Genomic DNA, 15691 nt, shown 5'->3' with positions numbered 1-15691 from the left:
TTATTTTTAACTTTGTCTTCCTGTTTATTACAAACTTGCCCTTTTACCCTTTTTTCCTCTACTCTATTGGTTCAGAAGGGAGTAGTTTTTAATTTTTCTAGATTGATAATCTTTCAACAAATATGGAAGTGTTAACTTAATTCCTGGACCCACAAGTGCTGCCTGACACACCCAGAATTTCCTGTTTTTAATTGCATAATCAACTCCTCCACTTTGACTTGCCACTTGCTATATGTTCCTTTACATTCTGCAAATATCCATATAGCAAAGTCACTGAGGTCTGGAACCCAAGGTTCCTCAACCAATGAGTGGCATCTCCTGATCCTGCTGCTAATATTTCTCTCCTTATCTTCTACCTTCAGCTCCTTCTATCCATGTATTGTGAACACTTTGTGTATTTGCTTTGGAGGATTTAATGCCTAATCAAAGTCTCACTTTTGCTAGGCACCTGACTCAGAAAGTAGTCCTGACCTGTTTTAAGTCAGTGAAACAAAAACAATAATTGCTGGAAAATCTGAGCAGGTCTGGCAGCATCTGTTCTAATGGAAAGTCACTGGACCGAAAATGTTTCTCTCCACAGATGCTGCCAGACTTGCTAAGGTTTTCCAGCAAATTCTGTTTTTGTTTCAGATTTCCAGCATTCATAGTTCTTTCTGTTTTTGTGTCACTGAGTCACTGTTGTTCTTGAATCAAAAGCTGCATTTGGTGAGATTGAAGTCTTCAGTCTACCTGATTTCCCCCCTCTGCAGATTACAATTAAAACTAGATGTACAAGGAATTTTGAGGAACACATGCTCAACTACTGTACTGGTGTCACTGAGAAAAATCATTCTTCAAAAGCACTTCTCCATGATGGAGTTCATAAGTGTGTTCCTGCTTGGTATTAATCGTAAATGAATCACATGTTCTTTGAAAAACAAGACTTTGTAATAATATCCTTTGTAAGAACAGGTTAATTAGTGATTGTATTTTATAGAGTTTTGTAAATTGTTTATCATTATTATGGAATGTCATTTTTTGGCTGTGGGATTTGAAGGAAATTAATATATTTTGTTACAACACACATAGAACGCAGAAGCGAGCTTGGATACATTAGAATTAATAGATAAACTAATCATCGTAGCAATGACAATACACTACTTGCGTAAAATTTTACAGATTTAATTAGTTTACATTTTTATTTGAATATGCAAGAATTTTTTTTTGCCTCTTGTTTTTCAAAGTCCAAATGATTCAGATATGGCTAATATCAAGCAGGAATGCTTTTATGAACTTGGTTGTGTTTATTTGCTTTTAAAGACATATACAAGTCATGTATCCTTTCACAAGATTTTTTTTATGATTTTCAAATGAGGCTTCAAATATTCCATGTTTCTCAGCATTGAGTTCAACAATTTTCAATCATAACTACTGCCCCACTTTTTTCAGATAATGGCTCTGGGTAGCTACTTTACTATTTTCATTTACACATCCTTTAGAGTCCTCTAATTTCCTTATATGGCTTGCCTGTCAGGTTTTGCTTCACAGTGCATGTCTGAAATACTTTGGAGCATTTAGTTACATTAAAGGTGCCATGTAAATGTAAGTAGTAATTTGTTAGCCTATTACTATTACATTTTATCTTGCACAAACATCCCTTTTGCTTTCAGTAAAAATAAAATTGTGTCTCTGGCAGTAGTGTAAAAGAGGTAGAATCAGATCTGCTACATTTTATACTATTAGCCTCTGCTGTTCAGTTCCATTCCAGTCTCCAACGTTCCCTTTTGAGTGTTAGAATATAAACAATGGAAGAACAAAATTCTTGGACAGATTATCACATTATTTACTTGCTTCGAAGGAAGTTAGGCTTCGGCCTTCAACTAAACATGTTAATTGTGACTCAGAATTACTTACTAAAGAATTTTGGACCATGTTGACATTCAGTCCAGCAGAACTAATTTGTCAATAAAACACTCAGTTAATCAGAACAAACGAAGTTAAGATTATTTTAAAATGTGGATTACTGAATAAATAAAACATGGCAGTATTTTTGATTATGCAGTTAGTCCTGGCAGATATATTAATGAGCAAAGAACTTAATTGAAAAACTATTAAAAAAATACACTGAACAGGAATCAGACATCATCTATCTGTATGAATGCAATATATGGCACTGACAACCTTCCCACACATGCCTCAAAACCATATGTAACTATCATGATATATAAGCATCTACAATCATAACATTATTTTCTTTCCATTTCTTAAAACTGTACAGTTATAAGCAAGGGGAGGCAGAATTCGCCAAATTAGGTAATTATAAAGGAGGGAAATCAGTATTGTGAGAGGAGAATTATCAACAGGTAAACAGTGTAAAAATGTACTTCAATCTATCTGAAAGTATGCTCATCCAGAAGAGAAACGTACATCTCTTTTAAAATTCACACTCTGGAATTACTCCATATACACAAGTGAAAGCAGAAGAGTATAGTATTCCAGTTAACAATTCGTATACAAGTAAAGGCATATAACTTCTATCTGTCTGTTTTGACTTGTTGAAATCAATGCAAATATCTGCAAGAATTATGTATACATGTCATATTTTCATTATTATAAGATTAATTCAAGTTAATGTTTTTCTTGCTCCAATGTAAAGCATCACGTCCATTGGTTTAATTCTGTGATGTGCTATGATCCAACACTTTATTGGCCTGCATCAACTCCATCATTCAGTTATGATATCAACTTTAGGTCAGGTGCATCTAACTCAGGAAGCTAAGAAATATCTTAAATGGTATTTTTCCAGCAATGCTCATGTGGTCTTAAAATCCCAACTGAAAGTACTATTGAGTAGAAATGTGAGATTACTGGGCAAATTGCATGCGTTCTTCAGTTAAAAAATGGTAGATAAGAAGTGAGGGGGTGGGAGCTGGGACGACAGAAAATGAATCAGTTAATTAATACTTTGTTTTTTGATTTGGACAATTTTCTTTCACTAGACCAGAAAAGCAGGCATTAGACTAACCAGTCACCGAGCTTTCCACACAATGCAATTAACTAATATGGTGATACCAATTATTTCACACCATGGGAAAAACAAAATCAATCAAGGGAGACTGGCACATCAATCTGAACCCTCTGAATTGGCAATGGTGAATCAAAAGAAAAAGGCGATTCAAAGACAGAAACATACCTTTTTTAGCCCCCTCACAGGACAGTTCAAAGACACCTGCTCATCATTAATCCGCTTTTAACCTGCCAATAACCTCCAATTCTTGGGAGCTGTTGAAAGGCATGCTTGCAACTTAAGATCTAATCAGTAAAGAATACATCTGTTCAAAAGATATTTTTTTCTTTCCTCAATGCAAAACAAGAGTTTTAACTAAACCCATTTAATTTTTTTTCTATCTTACGAAGTTCAGCTGCAGTGCACGCAGAGAATGCCACAAGTTGCATTTTTTTCTCCCATGTATAGAATCAACCAAATTGGTTTCAGGTCTATTTTTATTTCATTTTACTGACAGTTGCAGGACCAGAATCTAAATTCTAAAGCCAAATCTTTTGGAATCCTTCAGGGTTTCTGCAACATACTGTGGGCAGAAACAAATTTAAAAGGCAAATTAAAACGTGGAATTGACTGTATTACACCAGTCAATTCCTTTTTGATCTCACCTTCACCTTCCTCAATGTGCTCTACAGTTGAGACACAATAATATTCATCTTCTAATCTCTCACGATCCCATCACTACCATGTGCCACCATAAATTTTATACATATTCCCATGAACTATTAGAAAATAAAGCTGAAAATGTGATGCTGGAAAATGTGTTTCAGCTCTGATCTCCAGCATCTGCAGTCCTCACTTTCTCCTATTAGAAAATAAAACAGAATACATAGGACTATTTCAAACACAAGATGGGGAGCTCTTCCAGTTTTATTAAAACATAGAAACATAGAAAAATAGGTGCAGGAGAAGGCGATTCGGCCCTTCAAAACCACACCACCACTCAATACGATTGTGGCTGATCACATAATCTCAGTATCCCATTGCCACCCTCTTCCCATACTCCTTGATCCTGTTAGCTGCAAGGGCCACTGAGATTCCCTCTTGAATATATCTAGTGAACTGGCTCCAACAGCTTTGTGCAGGACAGAATTCCACAGGTTCATTCTCGGTGAAGGAATTCTTCTTCCTCAGTCCTGAATGGCTTACCCTTATTCTTAGATTGTGACCCCTAGTTCTGGACATCCCCACCATCAGGAACATTCTTCCTGCATCTAACCTGTCCAGTCCCATCAGGACTGTTTCCAAGAGATTCCCCCTCATTCTTCTAAATTCCAGTGAAACAAACCTAGGCCATCCAGTCTTTCCTCATACATCAGTCCTGCCATCCCATTACTCAGTCTTGTGAACCTTTGCTGGACTCCCTCAATAGCAAGAATGTCCTTCCTTAGACCATGAGAACAAAACTGCACACAATACACAAGGTGTGGCCTCACCAAGGCCTGTATAACTGCAGCAAGACATCCTTATTCCAAAACTCAAATCCTCTTGTTATGAAGGCCAGCATGCCATTAGCTTTCCTCACTGCCTGCTGCACTTGCACGCCAACTTTCAGCGACTGTTCCACCATGAAACCCAGGTCTCAATGCATTGCACACTTTCCTAAACTACCACCAGATAATAATCTGCCTCCCTGTTTTTGTGACTAAAGTGGATAACCTCTCGTTTATTCACACATTACATTGTATTGGCCAAGTATTTGCCCACTCAGTAAGTCTGTTCAAGTCACCCAGAGACTGGATTTGCACAGACAGCGGGAATTACACCAATGTCTGGGATCGCCAAACTCCGAGAAGGGAGATTGGGGAGAAAGTGTTCAGTCAACGATTTCCCATTGAACTCGTTGACTGCTCCCAATGAGGACAAGCTGTCATGACTTTTTTCTCAATGAGTCCCGACAGCTGCTTTATACAAGAGCTGAAGAAAAACAGGACTATAGTGAAGGGGGTTGAGGGGGTGGATTAGCATCCTCCTCACAATACATACTGCACCCAGCTTAGTGAAATCTGCAAATTTGGAGGAATTGCGTTCAACTTTGTCCAAATCGTTAGTGTATATCGTGAACAGCTGAGGTCCCAGCACTGAACCCTGCCACACCCCACTCATCACTGCCTGCCACTCTGAAAAGGACATATTTATTCCAACTGTCTGCTTCCTATCAGCCAACCAGTACTTTATCCATAACAATACATAACTCCGATGCCATGAGCTCTAATTTTCCTTGCTAATCTCTTTTGTGGAACCTTGTCAAAAGCTTTTTGAAAGTCTAGATACACAACATCTATTGATTCACTCTTGTCCACTCTAATGGTCACATCTTCAAAAAGTTCCAGAAGATTTGTCAAGCATGAGATTCCCCTTCAGTAACCCACGCTGACTAGGGCGGATTCTGTCATTGCTTTCCAAATGGTCAGTTATTACATCCTTAATGACAGACTCCAGCATTTTCCCCACCACCAATGTCAAGCTAACTGGTCTATAATTCCCCATTTTCTCTCTTGCTCCTTTTTTAAAGAGTGGGTGATATTGAAACTCTTCCAGAGTCTACAGAATGCTGGAAAATGATCACCAATGCATCTGTTATTTGTAGGGCCACTTCCTTAAGTACTCTGGGATTCACAGCATCAAGCCCTTGGGGCCTATTGGTTTTAATCCTATCAATCTTCCCAATTTCTTGACTACTACGGATTTCCTTCAGTTCTTCCTTTAGGCTTGGCCATCTGTTCTCTATCATTTTCTGAAGGTTATTTGTATCCTCCTTAGTGAAGGCAAATCCAAAGTATTTGTTCAACTGGTCTGCCATCTCTTTGTTGTCCATTATGAATGCACCTGATTCTAACTGCAAGGGACCTATATTTTTCTTCACCAGTCTTTTTCTCTTCACAAATTTATAGAAGATTTTGCAGTCAGTTTTTATGTTTTCTGCAAGCTTACTTGTATATTCTATATTCCCTGTCTGAATTAAACCCTTTGCCCTCCTCTGCCAAATTTTAAATTTTTCCCAGTCTTCAGCTTTTTTTGGCCAATTTATATACGTCCTATTTGACTTTAACATATCCCTTGTTAGCCATGGTGGAGCCCTCTTCCCTGTTTTACTCTTATGCCAGATAGGGATGTACAATTGTGGCCAAAATATACCCCCAAACAACATCTTATTGATGGCAGGAGAAACCACTTTTGAGATCACATAGATCACATATCAGACAGACAGCAGTAGTCAAAAAATTGTTCCAGTATAGCTTCAACACTGGCTTTTACCAATGTGGAAAATTGTGCAGTTATGTCATGGTCACAAAAAGCAGGACAAATCCAACTGGGCCAATTACCACCCCATCATCTACTCTCAATCACCAGTAAAGTGACAGAAGGTGTCATCATCAGTGCTATCTAGCAGCTGCTGCTCAACAATAATCTGCTTAATGATGCTCAGTTTGGGTTCATCCAGGGCCAGGGCCACTCAGCTGCTGACTTCATTGCAGAATTGATTTAAGCATGGACAAAAAAGCCAGGTACAGAAAAACTGCCCTTGACATTAGGGCTGCACTTGTTTGATTGTGGCATCAGGACACCAAACAAAATTGGAGTCAATGGGAATCGGGGAAAACTCTCTGCTTACTGGAGTCATACCTAGCATAAAGAAAGATGGTGGTGTTTGTTGGAGATCAATCATCTCAGCTCCCACACATCGTTGCAGGAATTCCTCAGGGTAGTGTCCGAGGCCCAACCATTTTCAGCTGCTTCATCAACAACTTTCTCACCATCCACAAAGTCAGAAGTGGAGAAGTTTGCTGATGAATGCAGAATGTTCAACATCACAACTCCACAGCCATCCATGTCCAAATGGAACAGGTCATGGACAATAATCAAGTTTGGAATGAAAAGTGGTAAGTAAGTAACATTTGTGCCACACAAATGCCAGGCAAACATCATCTGTAAATAGAGACAATCTAACCATGACCTTTTGACACTCAATGGACTTACTATGACTGAAAACTCCTCCTCCACCACCCCCAACCGACTATTAACGTCATGGAAGTTACTATTGACCAGAAATTCAACTGGACTAACCATATAAATATAGTGGTTACAAGAGCATTTCAGAGCCTAGGCAGTGACTAACTGACTTTCTGGCTTTGCAAAGACTCTCCAATCTTTAAGTCAGGAGTGTGATGGAATACTCCCCAGTTGCTTGGATATGTGCAGCTCCAACACTCAAGAAGCTTGACACCATCCAGGACAATCTATAAGATGCACGACAGAAATTTATGAAAGCTCCTAAGGCAGCACCTTCCAAACCCATGACAACTTCCATTTCAAAGGACAAAGTCAGCAGAAGGGAATACCACTATCTGCACATTCCTTTCCAAATTATTCACCATCCTGACATGGAAATATATTACAGATCCTTCAATGTCTTTGGGTCAAAATCTTGGAGTTAGCGCCGTAACGACATTTTTGAATTACCTACAGTATATGGATTACAACGGTTCAAGAAGACAGCTCATTAACACATTTTCAAGGACAATAAGGGATGGAGCAGTTCAAAGCTATGACTCCTGAGGAACCCAAATTAAATTGCCATCAATCTAAGAACAAAGTAGGAATGTTTTTACCGGTTCAAGATAATTTTGAGACAGGTGTTATGGGAGTTGTAATATCGCTCCAATCATCCAGTTTGCTAACCCATATAACCAACATAAAACAGTAACAATTAATTTTAGAGTTAATATGGAACTAAACATGCAAAACCCAGCCAAGTTAGACAGCTGCCTGCGGTGTAAATAGGAGTTGTATTCAAAACAGTAAAACCCAAAATTGAGCTGCTTCAAGTTTAGAAACAAAACTGCAAATTGTGCACTAACTAAACAATGAAACAAAACACATCCTATTTCACTGGATGGGACTAAGGTTTCACCATCTCAAACCACAGATACACTATTCAAGTGTTTAAGACAATGATTCACTCTCCAAAGGGAAACATTAAAGTTGACTGTAGAAAAATGAATATTGAAAAAAATTCAATTTTTCAGACTTACTTTGAGTCTGGTCCTGTCCTCTCTTGCTATATAGAACTCTTAACGTGATGGCTCAAACATGAAAAATTATCTTCAATTTTATTTGCAATGAACCTCACATTGACTTATTCACCAATGAAGTATTAAAATAAGTGAGCATTTCTAATAATGGATTTCATATCAATGTACATTTTGAACAACTTATAAAACTAACACCACCAGGAGCTACTGATTTGCAAAAGGGCACCATCAAATATCTACCTGAAGACGATTGCAGTTCTTCAAATTGTAGCCATGGCAATTGAACAATTTTTGGGAAGCCAAAATTGCTTTCCACAACATAAGAATTCAAAATAAAATTACATAGCAAATTGATTCAATTTTATTGCATACTGGAAATTAATACTTTGGATTCGTCTGTACATTTTATCAAAGCTTTTCAGGTCTTACTTGCCACATGATACTTCATCAAACATTTGAGGTCTGACATGCTTTTTAAAAAAAATATGCAATAAAATAAAACTTCTTTATTCCTAACATCATCTGAGTTCAGCAGGTTTTTGCCAAATCCACATCTGAAATCTAAGACATTTCATTACTAAATTTCTGTATTACCTTCTATAGCACCCTCCAGTGATAACATCAAACTACTACAACAGTTTTATTCACAGATGATGATAAAATGTCTCAGGTCTTATCTTCATTTAGATAAATTCTTCCAATCAACAAGGCAAGAATAAAGGGCATTAATAATAAAAGATAGTGTTTTTCATATCTATGATTGACCATATATGTGGATAATTACTTCTGCAATTTGGGTGACAGAACTGGAACAGGGAGGCTTTTTGAGCACAGTCAGGGCATGCTACAAAAAAATATAATTGTGTCCTCCATTCGACTGGATAAAATGGATATTACTTGTACTGAAATGTAAAATCTGAAGATGACAGGTTTGGGTAGATAAATCTCAACTTGTTTTTGCTTTGAACATCTTGTGATGATACAACTAAATAAAAATTCATATCTTGTATTCTATGAGAAAATATCATTTGTCCCAACTTGAACATACTTGTATTCGTATGGAACCAATTCAAATTTCTATGTGGCATACAGAAAATCTATTCAAAAGCAGCTATGCACAAAGTCAATATTGTTTCAGCGTACAAATTTTCTTAAAATTTTTATTCCATTTTTCTTTTGTTCCTATAATTTCCTTGGTTGCTGTGGAAAGTATGCACAGATAAGAAACAATAAAGCCATGCAATGACTTGTAAATGGGGTGCAATACGGTAACAACCAAACAGTCCAAGTGTTTTCTTTTGCTCACAACTTTGATTATAAAAGCATCTTTAATGCAATATTTACTAAGTATTTCCAAGTAAAATAATCAAAGAGCCATGGTTGGAGAACGGGAGACTCATATGGGGCATAAATACCAACACTGACCAATTGAGTCTAATGAATTACCACTTCTGTGGTATAGCTTTATGCATGAAAGCTGACACATACCTTTTTTTAATATCACAAAGGGACAGAGGATAGATGAGGAGTAACACCAAATATGGAACCTAGGAATGTTTGAAGATTACCTTGAGGGATAGGAAAGGAAATAATTTGTATTGTTACATTGACAACATTTCGAGAAATGAAATGGCAAAAAAAAGGAAACAGTTTTAACAATGACAGCCTTTGGACCACTGCTAATGGCTGAAATTAGTGCGTTATGCATAAGGAGTTCGTATAAATAATGTTGAGATGGCTGGCCCACATCCAGAAATTGCAACAAGATAATGGCACAGGCTTTAATGGGCCTAAACATAAAAAGCTTGCTAGTTGGTTTAATCATTGCCACCCAAAAAAGCCAAAACTGGAACTGGAGAAAAATAGATTTCAGTTGTTATATAGATGGTAAATAACAATTAAATACTTAACTCATGTGAAAAGCCCATGTTCACAATCTTTTTACTGTAACAGGTACAATGCAAATAAAATCAAGCAAGTTTAAAAGCTTGATTTTTAATTACATTCTACATTTTAAACAATTAATACAAATTCTACTTAAATTTAAGATGAAACCAGTTTCACAAAAAAAAATGCAAAATCAGGAAGCCCGCCCCCCCCCCCCCCAACATAATGAAAACTTTATAATTAAAACACTAGGCATTATAAAGGACAAGTATCCCAAATCTCAAGTATTCATTCCAAAAAGGCTACGGTACAAATTAACAACATATTGAATGCATAATTCATAAATTATGTTTTGGATATCAAAAATCAGAGTCATGGGGAAGAGTCAGGCTAGATTTGGCCAGCGACTATCCATTCAAATAATCAATTGTTTATCTCCTTTTCCTGCAATAGAACAGAGCAACAGTACAGAACAGAAAGTTGTCTTAAAGAAGAGCAAGAAAAGCAGGTAAATGTCCCTAGATTTAGAGATTTTGGCAGAATAAGAATGGGACAAAGAAGGTAGGGGTGAATCATTATTGGCTAAAGAATCAATCATAGCTATAAGTAGAGGTGATATACTAAATTAAGCATTATGAATATCATTTGAGCTCAAGATACAGAAAGGGATTACGTGCTAAATGTGTATTAAAGACCTCAAAATCATCGGACAAAGTTATAAGAGCAAATAAGTATGCAAACTTCTCAGTGCAAGAACATGACATTAACAGGTGGGGTATTCAACTACCCAAACATCCAGGGATACAAACAGTGTGAAAGTTACGGAGTGTCCAAAATTTTGAACTGCCTTCAAAAGCATTTTTTTAAAGTCAGCACAGAACAAACCTAATGAGAATGGTTCAATTCTAGATTTACTGTTAGGAAATGAACTGGCCAAGTGGATGAAGTAGCATAGGGTGACCATATTAGGGTCAGTGATCAAAATATGTTAGATTTAGCATCATTGTTGAGAAGGAATAAAGATTGTACATGAGTAAAAAAATTAAACCTGGAGAAAGCAGACTTTACAAAGCTAAGAAATGATCTGGAAAAAGTGGACTGCTTACCATAAGACCATAAGACATAGGAGTGGAAGTAAGGCCATTTAGCCCATTGAGTCCACTCCGCCATTCAATCATGGCTGATGCGCATTTCAGCTCCACTTACCAGCGTTCTCCCCGTAGCCCTTAATTCCTCTAGACAACAAGAATCTATCAATTTTGGCCTTGAAGACATTTAGCGTCCCGGCTTCCACTGCACTCCATGGCAATGAATTCCACAGGCCCACCACTCTCTGGCTGAAGAAATGTCTCCGCATTTCTGTTCTGAAATGACCCCCTCTAATTTTAAGGCTGTGTCCACGGGTCCTAGTCTCCTTGTCTAACGGAAACAATTTCCTAGCATCCACCTTTTCCAAGCCATGTATTATTTTGTACGTCTCTATTAAGTCTCCCCTTAATCTTCTAAACTCCAACGAATACAATCCCAGTATCCTCAGCCGTTCCTCATATGTTAGACCTGTCATTCCAGGGATCATCCGTGTGAATCTCCGCTGGACACGTTCCAGTGCCAGTATGTCCTTCCTGAGGTGTGGGGACCAAAACTGTACACAGTACTCCAAATGGGGCCTAACCAGAGCTTTATAAAGTCTTAGTAGTACATCTCTGCTTTTATATTCCAACCCTCTTGAGATAAGAGACAACATTGCATTCGCTTTCTTAATCACGGACTCAACCTGCATGTTTACCTTTAGAGAATCCTCGACTAGCACTCCCAGATCCCTTTGTGCTTTGGCTTTATTAATTTTCTCACCATTTAGAAAGTAGTCTATGCTTTTATTCTTTTTGCCAAAGTGCAAGACCTCGCACTTGCTCACGTTAAATTCCATCAGCCATTTCCTGGACCACTCTCCCAACCTGTCTAGATCCTTCTGTAGCCTCCCCACTTCCTCAGTACTACCTGCCTGTCCACCTAACTTCATATCATCGTATCATCGGCAAACTTCGCGAGAATGCCCCTGGGATCATTTTGTAATCCTCAATGGACAGAGATGAAATACTAGAGGATTAGAGGTTATGCAAATGTTGTACCATTATTCAAAAAAGGTACAAAAGGATCGCCAAATAATTATAGGTTAGTTAGCCTGACCACAATGGTGAGAAATGATATAATCAATACTGGGTGACAGGAATAACTAATACTTGGAAAAGAATGTATTAATCATTAATTGTCAGCATAGTTTTGTTAAGAGAAGGCCTGAATTTTGAAGAAAATAATGAAGATTGATTAGGGTAGTGCAGTGGGTGTTATCTGCATGTTCTTTAGTACAGCATTAGCAAGGCCCCAGCAGTCAGACTTGTCAAAAAAAAAAGTAAAACCCATGAAATACAGGGAAATATGGCAAATTGGATCTAACATTTGTGCAGTGACAGGAAACAAAAAGGTAATGGTTGACTTATGCTTATGTGAATGGAAGGCATTCGTAGTGTTCAACGGGACTGTTGAGTTTGTTTCTGACTGTGTGAGTTAGTCTTAAATGCGGAAGCAAGATTGAGAAATTTGAAAACAACACAAAAATTGGCTGGGTCGTTGATAGGGAAAAGGTTGACTGTGGGATGAGATCAATGGTTTGCCCAACATTCGATTATCCAAATATAGGGTTATCCGGCAAGATTGCAAGGTCCCAGTGCTCGGCGAAACTATATCATCCAGCATTCGATAAACTGAACGAAATACTCCCTGCCTGAGTCCTTCGGATAATTGAGATTTCTCTGTAAATGGGACCGTTCCAGAGAAAAAGGTTATACATTTGGGAAGGGCAAACAAAGCAAGGAAATGTACAATAAATGGGAGGTTATTGAGAGGGTTAGAGGAAATGAGAAACTTTAGAGTACATGTCCACATATCTCTGAAGATGGCAGGTCAGTTAGTTAGGTGGTAAAGGCAGCATATGGGATGCTTTCCTTCATTGGATGAAGTATTGAATTAAAAAAAAGGGCAAAATGCTGGAACTCTGTACGGCACTGGTTAGGTACAGCTGAGGTTGTGTGTCCAGTTCTAGTCACTATATTGCAACAGGGAACAGAAGACACTGAGTGAGTGATTCAATTGTAAATAATGAGGGGCTGGATACACTGGACAGGAAAAATCTGTTTTTCCTCGTGGAGGGGTCAATTATCATGAGGCACTGATTTAAGGTGATCAGTAGAAGGTTTAAAGGGGACATGAGAAAAAAAAAGTTCTATTGGGAGGGTGGTGGGTGACTTAAATTCGATTCATTTGAAAGATCTAGTTCAGTTGGCATTGATATGATTGACTGAATAGCCTTCCTCTGTGCTGTAACTTTTCTATGGCTCTATAATTTTAGGAAGGCATTTTGTTCCAAGTGATGGAAGGTATTGCTGTCACTCAAATCCTATGTCAAAACAGATTCAATACTAATGTTTCAGCTGCATAGACATTTAGCTCTTTTGTGTTGTCATTCTTAATACCATCTGTCTGCGTCACTGTCTTTAAAGAAACTTAATTTGATTTTTTTATGCCAACAAGGAATGGAATAACACTTTTCGTTAAATGTCCAAATTATATTTTTAAAAAATCAATGACTAGATTCACTTCCTCAGTTATCCGTAGCCAATACAAAAGGCTATAGACTTGAAGGATTAGCACGCATTATTATTAGAAACAAAAAAACTGCAGATGCTGGAATTCAAAGTAGACAGGCAGGAGGCTGGAAGAACTCAGGAAGCCAGGCATCATCAGGAGGTGAAGAAGTCAACATTTCAGGTGTAACTCTTCTTCAGGACTGGGCCCAGTCCTGAAGGAGGATTACACCTGAAATGTCGACTTCTCTACCTCCTGATGATGCCTGGCTTGCTGTGTTCTTTCAGCCTCTGCCAGTCTACTTAGCACTCATTATTAGCAGTTTTAAACCACTCTTTCAAACAGAGCTCCAGAATTCCTGATCAATGGCTCCAAGCTGACTACCTACAAAGAACAAATTACATCACACAATCTCACAAGACAGTATACTTTTGGTAACATTAGGTACATGTGGCCTCAACAATGACTTGATTTTAAAAAACTCTTCATAATATCACAATATAATTTAAAACCATACCAGAAAATCAATTACTACAGTGAAGTTGCATACATAGTTTTCATTTGATTGCTTTATCCTAATACAACTGATTTTCACAGTTGAAACAGCTGACACAAAACCTACATTCAAATGATGAGATTGTGTGCTTAAGAGAAAAACGCTTAAGATAAAGCGTAATGAATTCAGAAAAAAATACAATAATACACACAGTACTAATGCACATAACTCAAATCTAATTGCACAAATCAGATGGACACAAGAATTCTTCTTAAGTTTGGCAATTTAAATTTTGACCACATCTAATAAAAGTTCAAGATAATAGACCAAAATGCCCTGAAGTAAGTCATTGCTAGACATGGGAGAGAAGAAAAGCTTTTAAATTACAAGCACTCCTTTCACAAAAGAACTATTGTGTTAACATTTTGCAAAAATCATGACCACCAAATTATTATGAACTCTGACATTACTAGGCATATTTAACATTACCACAGCACCCTCATTTATTAACAGGAATACTCCAAGTGTTGGTAAAATTAGAGAAACTATTCCTTTGTATTTGCATGACCAAATATTTTGGTAAATAAGATATTAAAAGGGTTATAAAAAATGAGGTTAAGTAACATCAGATGAGATTTACTCTCACTTCAGTGGAAGAAACAGCAATGAAAGCCAAATAAAAGCCCTCAAATGAAAATAATACACAGCAAGAGGATGGTACAACTACTGTATACCAAATTTCAAGACAGGATTCTAACATTCTTGCCGTTTCTTCATATTGTCAGCTAATCTATTGACTGTATTCTCTACGTCTTCTTTTTTTGGACTGACACTTTAGTATTTTGCTGAAGTATTGGTACAATCAGAGAAGTTCCAATTTTTAAGATAAAACAAGAAACCAACATCTTAGCTGCACAAAGAGGTGTAATGCTTGAATGATTTCCTTCTGTTTCCAGGAAACATATCTCTGCACTTTTAGCAGTTCTAAATGAGCAATTTTCCAAGTTCAGCAGTTTATTTAAAATTCGTTGTCAATGTAGCATTCCACAAACTGAGGATTATTCAGCAAGTGTTGCCCATCCGTGAAAGCATATCCAACAGCAGATATTTTGTTTTACATTTTCTAAGTGCAAACAGGTCGAGTATGGTCTCTCCTTTAAACATTTCTAACAACTAAAGGAACATAAAGCAAAGAATTGCAGATCCTGGAGATCTGACACAACAACAGAAATTACTGGCGAAATTCATGTCTGGCAGCAGCTGAGGGAATAAAGCAGGGTTAACATTTCAAGTCTGCCGTAATTGGAACAGGAATTGGACATTGCTATACGAGACAGGGTTTACAATTTGGAAAAAGTCAAGTGATACAGATTTTTAGTTGTACATGTCTATGTTGCTTTTGCAGCAGAGAGGCTGCTAGATTTTTCACCAGATTGGATCAGGAATTTTTGACTTAAGAAAAAAAACTGCTAGATGCCAGCCCTTAGATTCGTTGAGCTGCAGAACAGTGGGAGAAGCACAGACAAAACCATCCACATCCAGCAAGCAGAAAACATCTTTCATCTCTCTCTCTCTCGAAGTGAGAAG

General features: G+C 37.5%; 1 protein-coding gene across 7 annotated transcripts in view; it reads right to left on the bottom strand.

Moving 5' to 3' along the window:
• Nucleotides 1-15691, bottom strand: part of atxn10 (ataxin 10) — a 320589-nt gene that overhangs the window by 232538 nt on the left and 72360 nt on the right. The gene's annotated exons all lie outside the window — the stretch shown is intronic.

The sequence above is a fragment of the Chiloscyllium plagiosum genome, unplaced genomic scaffold (assembly GCF_037043375.1).
Source record: "Chiloscyllium plagiosum isolate Xiang-an unplaced genomic scaffold, Cpla_swu_hap1 HiC_scaffold_19, whole genome shotgun sequence".
Taxonomy (NCBI): Eukaryota; Metazoa; Chordata; class Chondrichthyes; order Orectolobiformes; family Hemiscylliidae; genus Chiloscyllium; species Chiloscyllium plagiosum.
This window is presented reverse-complemented; position numbering and strand designations above follow the sequence as displayed.